Source organism: Schistocerca cancellata, chromosome 7 (genome assembly GCF_023864275.1).
Source record: "Schistocerca cancellata isolate TAMUIC-IGC-003103 chromosome 7, iqSchCanc2.1, whole genome shotgun sequence".
In the NCBI taxonomy this organism is placed as follows: Eukaryota; Metazoa; Arthropoda; class Insecta; order Orthoptera; family Acrididae; genus Schistocerca; species Schistocerca cancellata.
In genome coordinates this window covers 496,652,665-496,660,064 of record NC_064632.1, presented here as the reverse complement: position 1 = coordinate 496,660,064, position 7,400 = coordinate 496,652,665, and the positions used below count along the sequence as shown (strand labels likewise).

The window sequence follows — 7,400 nt, the reverse complement described above, 5'->3', positions numbered from 1 at the left end:
GCAAGACCTTAAAAATATACTTAGCGATGCAGTGTAAACTGTATACATAAAAGTTAGTATACAGAATCGTAACTGAGTCATAAAAAAATCGAACCCCAGACCTTTTCCTCGCATGTAATTATAAACTGAATTCGCTACCACTTCACCACAGCCACCCATTGTTCAATACTATCAATCTGGGTACTTACGTTTGCACTTAGTGTAGTTTGTCATATAATAATCATTCCTCTGCATTTATAGGCTGCCGGCCGGAGTGGCCAAGCGGTTCTAGGCGCGTCAGTTCGGAACCGCGAGACCGCTACGGTCGCAGGTTCGAATCCTGCCTCGAGCATGGGTGTGTGTGATGTCCTTAGGTTAGTTAGGTTTAAGTAGTTCTAAGTTCTAGGGGACTGATGACCTCACATGTTAAGTCCCATAGTGCTCAGAGCCATTTGAACCATTTATAGGCTGTTAAAAGTTCTTGATCACATAAAAAAACATTCATATTTAATTTGTTGATGAGATAATCGAATGTTCCTCTGCTCATTCACGTGTATTCGTAGAACTTGTCCGGTGATCTTCGTAGTTGACGATACTTACGAAATTCTCCATGGAGTCTCCTCCCTTTGTAAATTTCAAGCACAGTATTGCTATTCGCTTTAATTTCTTAATTAAACCTAATTCTGTAGCCTCACTCTCCAGCTACAGTATTCTACAGGTTAAGGACACCGTTTTATAGAAACACCTGGTTGGCTCTAAGCAGCCATCGTGTAGCGCGACATGGCCGCTCGCACGGAGGACACCCAAGGTTTTCGCCTGATGCTGCTGCTTGTCGCTGGTGTGTCGCGTATCCTGAAGTCGCTCACTGTCGCTCACTTAGGACACGGCCTTGGTAGTGTGCGGCCAGTTGAGAATCAGAGTGTCGAGCTCGGATAGCTGACGCGGTGAAGTCGACCGCTGGTGTTTACCGGGAAATCCGGTTCCGCGCTCCGATCCGGTACAAATTTTCACTTGTCACCAATGAACTACACTCCTGGAAATTGAAATAAGAACACCGTGAATTCATTGTCCCAGGAAGGGGAAACTTTATTGACATATTCCTGGGGTCAGATACATCACATGATCACACTGACAGAACCACAGGCACATAGACACAGGCAACAGAGCATGCACAATGTCGGCACTAGTACAGTGTATATCCACCTTTCGCAGCAATGCAGGCTGCTATTCTCCCATGGAGACGATCGTAGAGATGCTGGATGTAGTCCTGTGGAACGGCTTGCCATGCCATTTCCACCTGGCGCCTCAGTTGGACCAGCGTTCGTGCTGGACGTGCAGACCGCGTGAGACGACGCTTCATCCAGTCCCAAACATGCTCAATGGGGGACAGATCCGGAGATCTTGCTGGCCAGGGTAGTTGACTTACACCTTCTAGACCACGTTGGGTGGCACGGGATACATGCGGACGTGCATTGTCCTGTTGGAACAGCAAGTTCCCTTGCCGGTCTAGGAATGGTAGAACGATGGGTTCGATGACGGTTTGGATGTACCGTGCACTATTCAGTGTCCCCTCGACGATCACCAGTGGTGTACGGCCAGTGTAGGAGATCGCTCCCCACACCATGATGCCGGGTGTTGGCCCTGTGTGCCTCGGTCGTATGCAGTCCTGATTGTGGCGCTCACCTGCACGGCGCCAAACACGCATACGACCATCATTGGCACCAAGGCAGAAGCGACTCTCATCGCTGAAGACGACACGTCTCCATTCGTCCCTCCATTCACGCCTGTCGCGACACCACTGGAGGCGGGCTGCACGATGTTGGGGCGTGAGCGGAAGACGGCCTAACGGTGTGCGGGACCGTAGCCCAGCTTCATGGAGACGGTTGCGAATGATCCTCGCCGATACCCCAGGAGCAACAGTGTCCCTAATTTGCTGGGAAGTGGCGGTGCGGTCCCCTACGGCACAGCATAGGATCCTACGGTCTTGGCGTGCATCCGTGCGTCGCTGCGGTCCGGTCCCAGGTCGACGAGCACGTGCACCTTCCACCGACCACTGGCGACAACATCGATGTACTGTGGAGACCTCACGCCCCACGTGTTGAGCAATTCGGCGGTACGTCCACCCGGCCTCCCGCATGCCCACTATACGCCCTCGCTCAAAGTCCGTCAGCTGCACATACGGTTCACGTCCACGCTGTCGCGGCATGCTACCAGTGTTAAAGACTGCGATGGAGCTCCGTATGCCACGGCAAACTGGCTGACACTGACGGCGGCGGTGCACAAATGCTGCGCAGCTAGCGCCATTCGACGGCCAACACCGCGGTTCCTGGTGTGTCCGCTGTGCCGTGCGTGTGATCATTGCTTGTACAGCCCTCTCGCAGTGTCCGGAGCAAGTATGGTGGGTCTGACACACCGGTGTCAATGTGTTCTTTTTTCCATTTCCAGGAGTGTATTTCAGCGCCCTCATCTGGCTGACGTTCGTATTTCACCTTCATCGTGTGTATATACGGCCGCAGAATGTCCGAAAGAACAGACACCACACATATAAGAGTGAGCCCGCATCTCGTGGTCGTGCGGTGGCGTTCTCGCTTCCCACGCCCGGGTTCCCGGGTTCGATTCCCGGCGGGGTCAGGGATTTTCTCTGCCTCGTGATGGCTGGGTGTTGTGTGCTGTCCTTAGGTTAGTTAGGTTTAAGTAGTTCTAAGTTCTAGGGGACTGATGACATTAGATGTTAAGTCCCATAGTGCTCAGAGCCATTTGAACCATTTTTATAAGAGTGACAAAGGTCACTATTAGGTAAACACACTATTCGTAAACATGAACGAAAAACTGATTTAAAAGTTACTTGTTGGCACTAAATAAAAAATAAATATCTGAACCGTAGCAACAATGACGGCAGGCAATAGCAGAGTGCAAACAACAACGACTTAACAATACCAAAATGATTAATTGTTTGCGCTCAGAACGGAACATTCTGTCGTCTCCAGCGGTCCAGAGGACCGCAAACTCGGTTACAGATTGTTCACAGTGTTGGCTGGTGACAGGATTAACAGTGAAACTGAAGTTCCAGTGTGTGAGTGCGAACAGTACTTTTTCATTCCCGTGAAATACTTTGCCTGCTGCTTCCCACAGGCCATGAAATGCAAACAGGTCTGTGTGCGTGGATGGGTTTTCTATGTACAGAGGCACTGACTTAATTTTCGAACCACTCACACAAATAAATGGCTAAATAAATGATCAAGGACTACATTCAAATTATTATTAATTTGTGGAGATCATTTCATCTTTCCCTTAAAACAGGTGCAAACTGTGGCTAACATCTTACGTCTTCATGTGCCTCTAACTGAACTTCTACACTCAAATATCTGTCCCCAACGATACATCGATTTTATTGGATATCCATTAACTGCACCTGGAACAAGTTAACCCATAGCAATGTAGCCTATTAATAAGTTGTAGATGAAGAAAAGAAGAATTAGTGTATCTGGTACAAATTAAATGAACATGTGTAATTCTTATTTTAACTTTGGTGTAACCCCTGCGATTTATTTATGTACACCCAGGGGTTGGGGTAAGACTCTCGGCGTATGCGTATCCCTGGTGTAACTCACTCTTCCAGTTTAACCAATAAAAGTACTACAGATTAGTTTCTCTCAGAAGAATGAATGGGTAACGAGTAAAGCACTAAAGAATGTTTCCGTTTGAAAGAATGAATACATGTTTCAAGAAATAATGAAAATTTACTCTATATGCGAAGCTGCATCAGATGTTATCGATTGTTTTCATTTTGTTTCACCGACGGGCTGGTTTCACTCGAAAGAAATGAGTGAATAATCCAACCGATACATAAAACTACATTTGTTTGCGTCACTATTTGGAGATGGTATATCCTTGTCTTGTTACGAGCTGTTACCTACAAGAGCTTTTAAGAACATTCAGTTTCGCAAGACTACATCTTCTACATGAATGAAGATAGAAATAGGGGTGAATTCTAACCTACACATAAGGAGTGTAGCAACCAAGTCTTTGGACCACGCACTGAGTTCACGAGACCACTATTTGGTAGTGCTGCAGTCGGTCGCAACTACACTGCATTAAGCTGCCTTCGCTTGGCGGCATTGCAGGCGTGGAAACAAAAATGGCGGAGAAAGGAAATTCAAAAATGCAAGATGGCAGAACTAGCCCACTTGTCTTAAGTTTAAACTGGTATTTAAACGGACATTTAAAAGAAAACAGCCAATCACAGGCCACTATTCTACCAGCCATTACAACAAAACAGCCAATCACAGCCCAGTATTTTACCAGCCATTAAATCGAAATGGCCTCTCAGTACGTAGCCTCAGTGCGACCATGTTCAAAGATATCCGAACGACCTCAATTTTGCAGAAAGTGATGCCACTTTCAGAAGTATCAAAAGGACGATTATTTATCAAAAATATCTAAAAATATTGACAATACTAACGTAATTTGCAGTGATTCTACAACCAGAATGTCTGTATTATTAATAAAAAATACGGATAAACAGAAAAAAACTGTAGAGCACAAATGCTAATCGCAAAATGTAAACTTGTTATTTTTTTACATTAAGCAATTACTGGTGATATAACTCACAGGTTAGGCTGCACTTGTCAAGGAGCCTAGTTCGACTGTTGTGTAACACTTGGCGCAAGACACAGTGGGTCCTAAAATTAAATATTTCTACAAAATACATGCTAGCTAAAATTACACTCCTAGAAATGGAAAAAAGAACACATTGACACCGGTGTGTCAGACCCACCATACTTGCTCCGGACACTGCGAGAGGGCTGTACAAGCAATGATCACACGCACGGCACAGCGGACACACCAGGAACCGCGGTGTTGGCCGTCGAATGGCGCTAGCTGCGCAGCATTTGTGCACCGCCGCCGTCAGTGTCAGCCAGTTTGCCGTGGCATACGGAGCTCCATCGCAGTCTTTAACACTGGTAGCATGCCGCGACAGCGTGGACGTGAACCGTATGTGCAGCTGACGGACTTTGAGCGAGGGCGTATAGTGGGCATGCGGGAGGCCGGGTGGACGTACCGCCGAATTGCTCAACACGTGGGGCGTGAGGTCTCCACAGTACATCGATGTTGTCGCCAGTGGTCGGCGGAAGGTGCACGTGCCCGTCGACCTGGGACCGGACCGCAGCGACGCACGGATGCACGCCAAGACCGTAGGATCCTACGCAGTGCCGTAGGGGACCGCACCGCCACTTCCCAGCAAATTAGGGACACTGTTGCTCCTGGGGTATCGGCGAGGACCATTCGCAACCGTCTCCATGAAGCTGGGCTACGGTCCCGCACACCGTTAGGCCGTCTTCCGCTCACGCCCCAACATCGTGCAGCCCGCCTCCAGTGGTGTCGCGACAGGCGTGAATGGAGGGACGAATGGAGACGTGTCGTCTTCAGCGATGAGAGTCGCTTCTGCCTTGGTGCCAATGATGGTCGTATGCGTGTTTGGCGCCGTGCAGGTGAGCGCCACAATCAGGACTGCATACGACCGAGGCACACAGGGCCAACACCCGGCATCATGGTTTGGGGAGCGATCTCCTACACTGGCCGTACACCACTGGTGATCGTCGAGGGGACACTGAATAGTGCACGGTACATCCAAACCGTCATCGAACCCATCGTTCTACCATTCCTAGACCGGCAAGGGAACTTGCTGTTCCAACAGGACAATGCACGTCCGCATGTATCCCGTGCCACCCAACGTGGTCTAGAAGGTGTAAGTCAACTACCCTGGCCAGCAAGATCTCCGGATCTGTCCCCCATTGAGCATGTTTGGGACTGGATGAAGCGTCGTCTCACGCGGTCTGCACGTCCAGCACGAACGCTGGTCCAACTGAGGCGCCAGGTGGAAATGGCATGGCAAGCCGTTCCACAGGACCACATCCAGCATCTCTACGATTGTCTCCATGGGAGAATAGCAACCTGCATTGCTGCGAAAGGTGGATATACGCTGTACTAGTGCTGACATTGTGCATGCTCTGTTGCCTGTGTCTATGTGCCTGTGGTTCTGTCAGTGTGATCATGTGATGTATCTGACCCCAGGAATGTGTCAATAAAGTTTCCCCTTCCTGGTGGGACAATGAATTCACGGTGTTCTTATTTCAATTTCCAGGAGTGTATATGTTTGTCTAGTATCACAGTGACATTACCACATCTATAATATCTGTCAAAAGCACGTTAAGGGTGTAGCTACAGTGTTCCCATGTCTATATTATTTATCAAAACTGTATCATGCGGAAGGGCAACGGCCTTGCCACAGTGGATACACCGGTTCCCGTGAGATCACCGAAGTTAAGCGCTGTCGGGCGTGGTCGGCACTTGGATGGGTGACCATCCAGGCCACCATGCGCTGTTTCCATTTTTCGGGGTGCACTGGGCCTCGTGATGCCAATTGAGGAGCTACTCGAGCGAATAGCAGCGGCTTCGGTCAAGAATACCATCATAACGACCGGGAGAGTGGTGTGCTGACCCCACGCCCCTCCTATCCGCATCTTCCACCGAGGATGACACGGAGGTCGGATGGTCTCGGTAGGCCACTCGTGGCCTGAAGACGTAGTATATCATCCGGTACCACTACCAGGTTAAGGGTAAAACTTGTGAGAAGGTGTGGTGGAAAATTGCATCAGCCGCCAGTGGCCTGTGAGTGTGGTGTGTCAAATTTGGGTTAAGACAAGAAGTATGTGAAATTATTGCAAGACGGGCTAGCCTCACTTGCGTAACTCACCAACGCAGTGGCTATGCGTAGCAGAGACAAGGCGATGTTTCCACCATGGGGGTTTCAGTGGTGCTGTTTAGTACATGACCACGATCAGCACATTGGCAAATCAAATATGCTCCTATCTGGTGTAAATAACCGTTGATTTTGTAGCAGATACGTTCACAATCTAGCAGAACGACCGGGACACAGATGATATCCAATGCGAGGTGACATTATGGAGCCACACCCACAGGTTTGAGTCCCTATTGGGGTACCTGCCACTTGCACAAAGTCCGTCCACCGGACTTCGTGCCATTGCACAGCCGGTCCATTCCAGCAGAAGGAGGACTCCTGCCTAGATGCAATGGGCCACACTCAGAGTGCAGCAGCTACCTATCTACATTGGAAAGGGCGCGCCTCTTGACCCTCATCTCGGTTAGCGGGGTTCAGTCATTCATCAGAGAGGGGCTACCTCTGCAAGACTGCAGTACACGCTACTGATGTTGGCGATGTGGCTGACCGATTACCTGCTCACCCCTATGGGGCAAGGGTGTGATCGCCTCTCCACCAAGATGCAGAAAAATAATGTTGGAAATAAAGTACTAATTTTGAGAACCGCTTCTTCCTGGGCATCATTGATCTGCCAGCCAGTCTCACCCCTCGGTGAGTCAGCTTCCTGACAATGTAACCA

General features: G+C 49.2%; 1 pseudogene; it reads left to right on the top strand.

Annotated features, from left to right (window-relative positions):
- The first annotated feature begins 6,252 nt into the window (after window positions 1-6,252).
- Window positions 6,253-6,370, top strand: LOC126093079 (5S ribosomal RNA; annotated as a pseudogene).
- The last annotated feature ends 1,030 nt before the right edge of the window (window positions 6,371-7,400 follow it).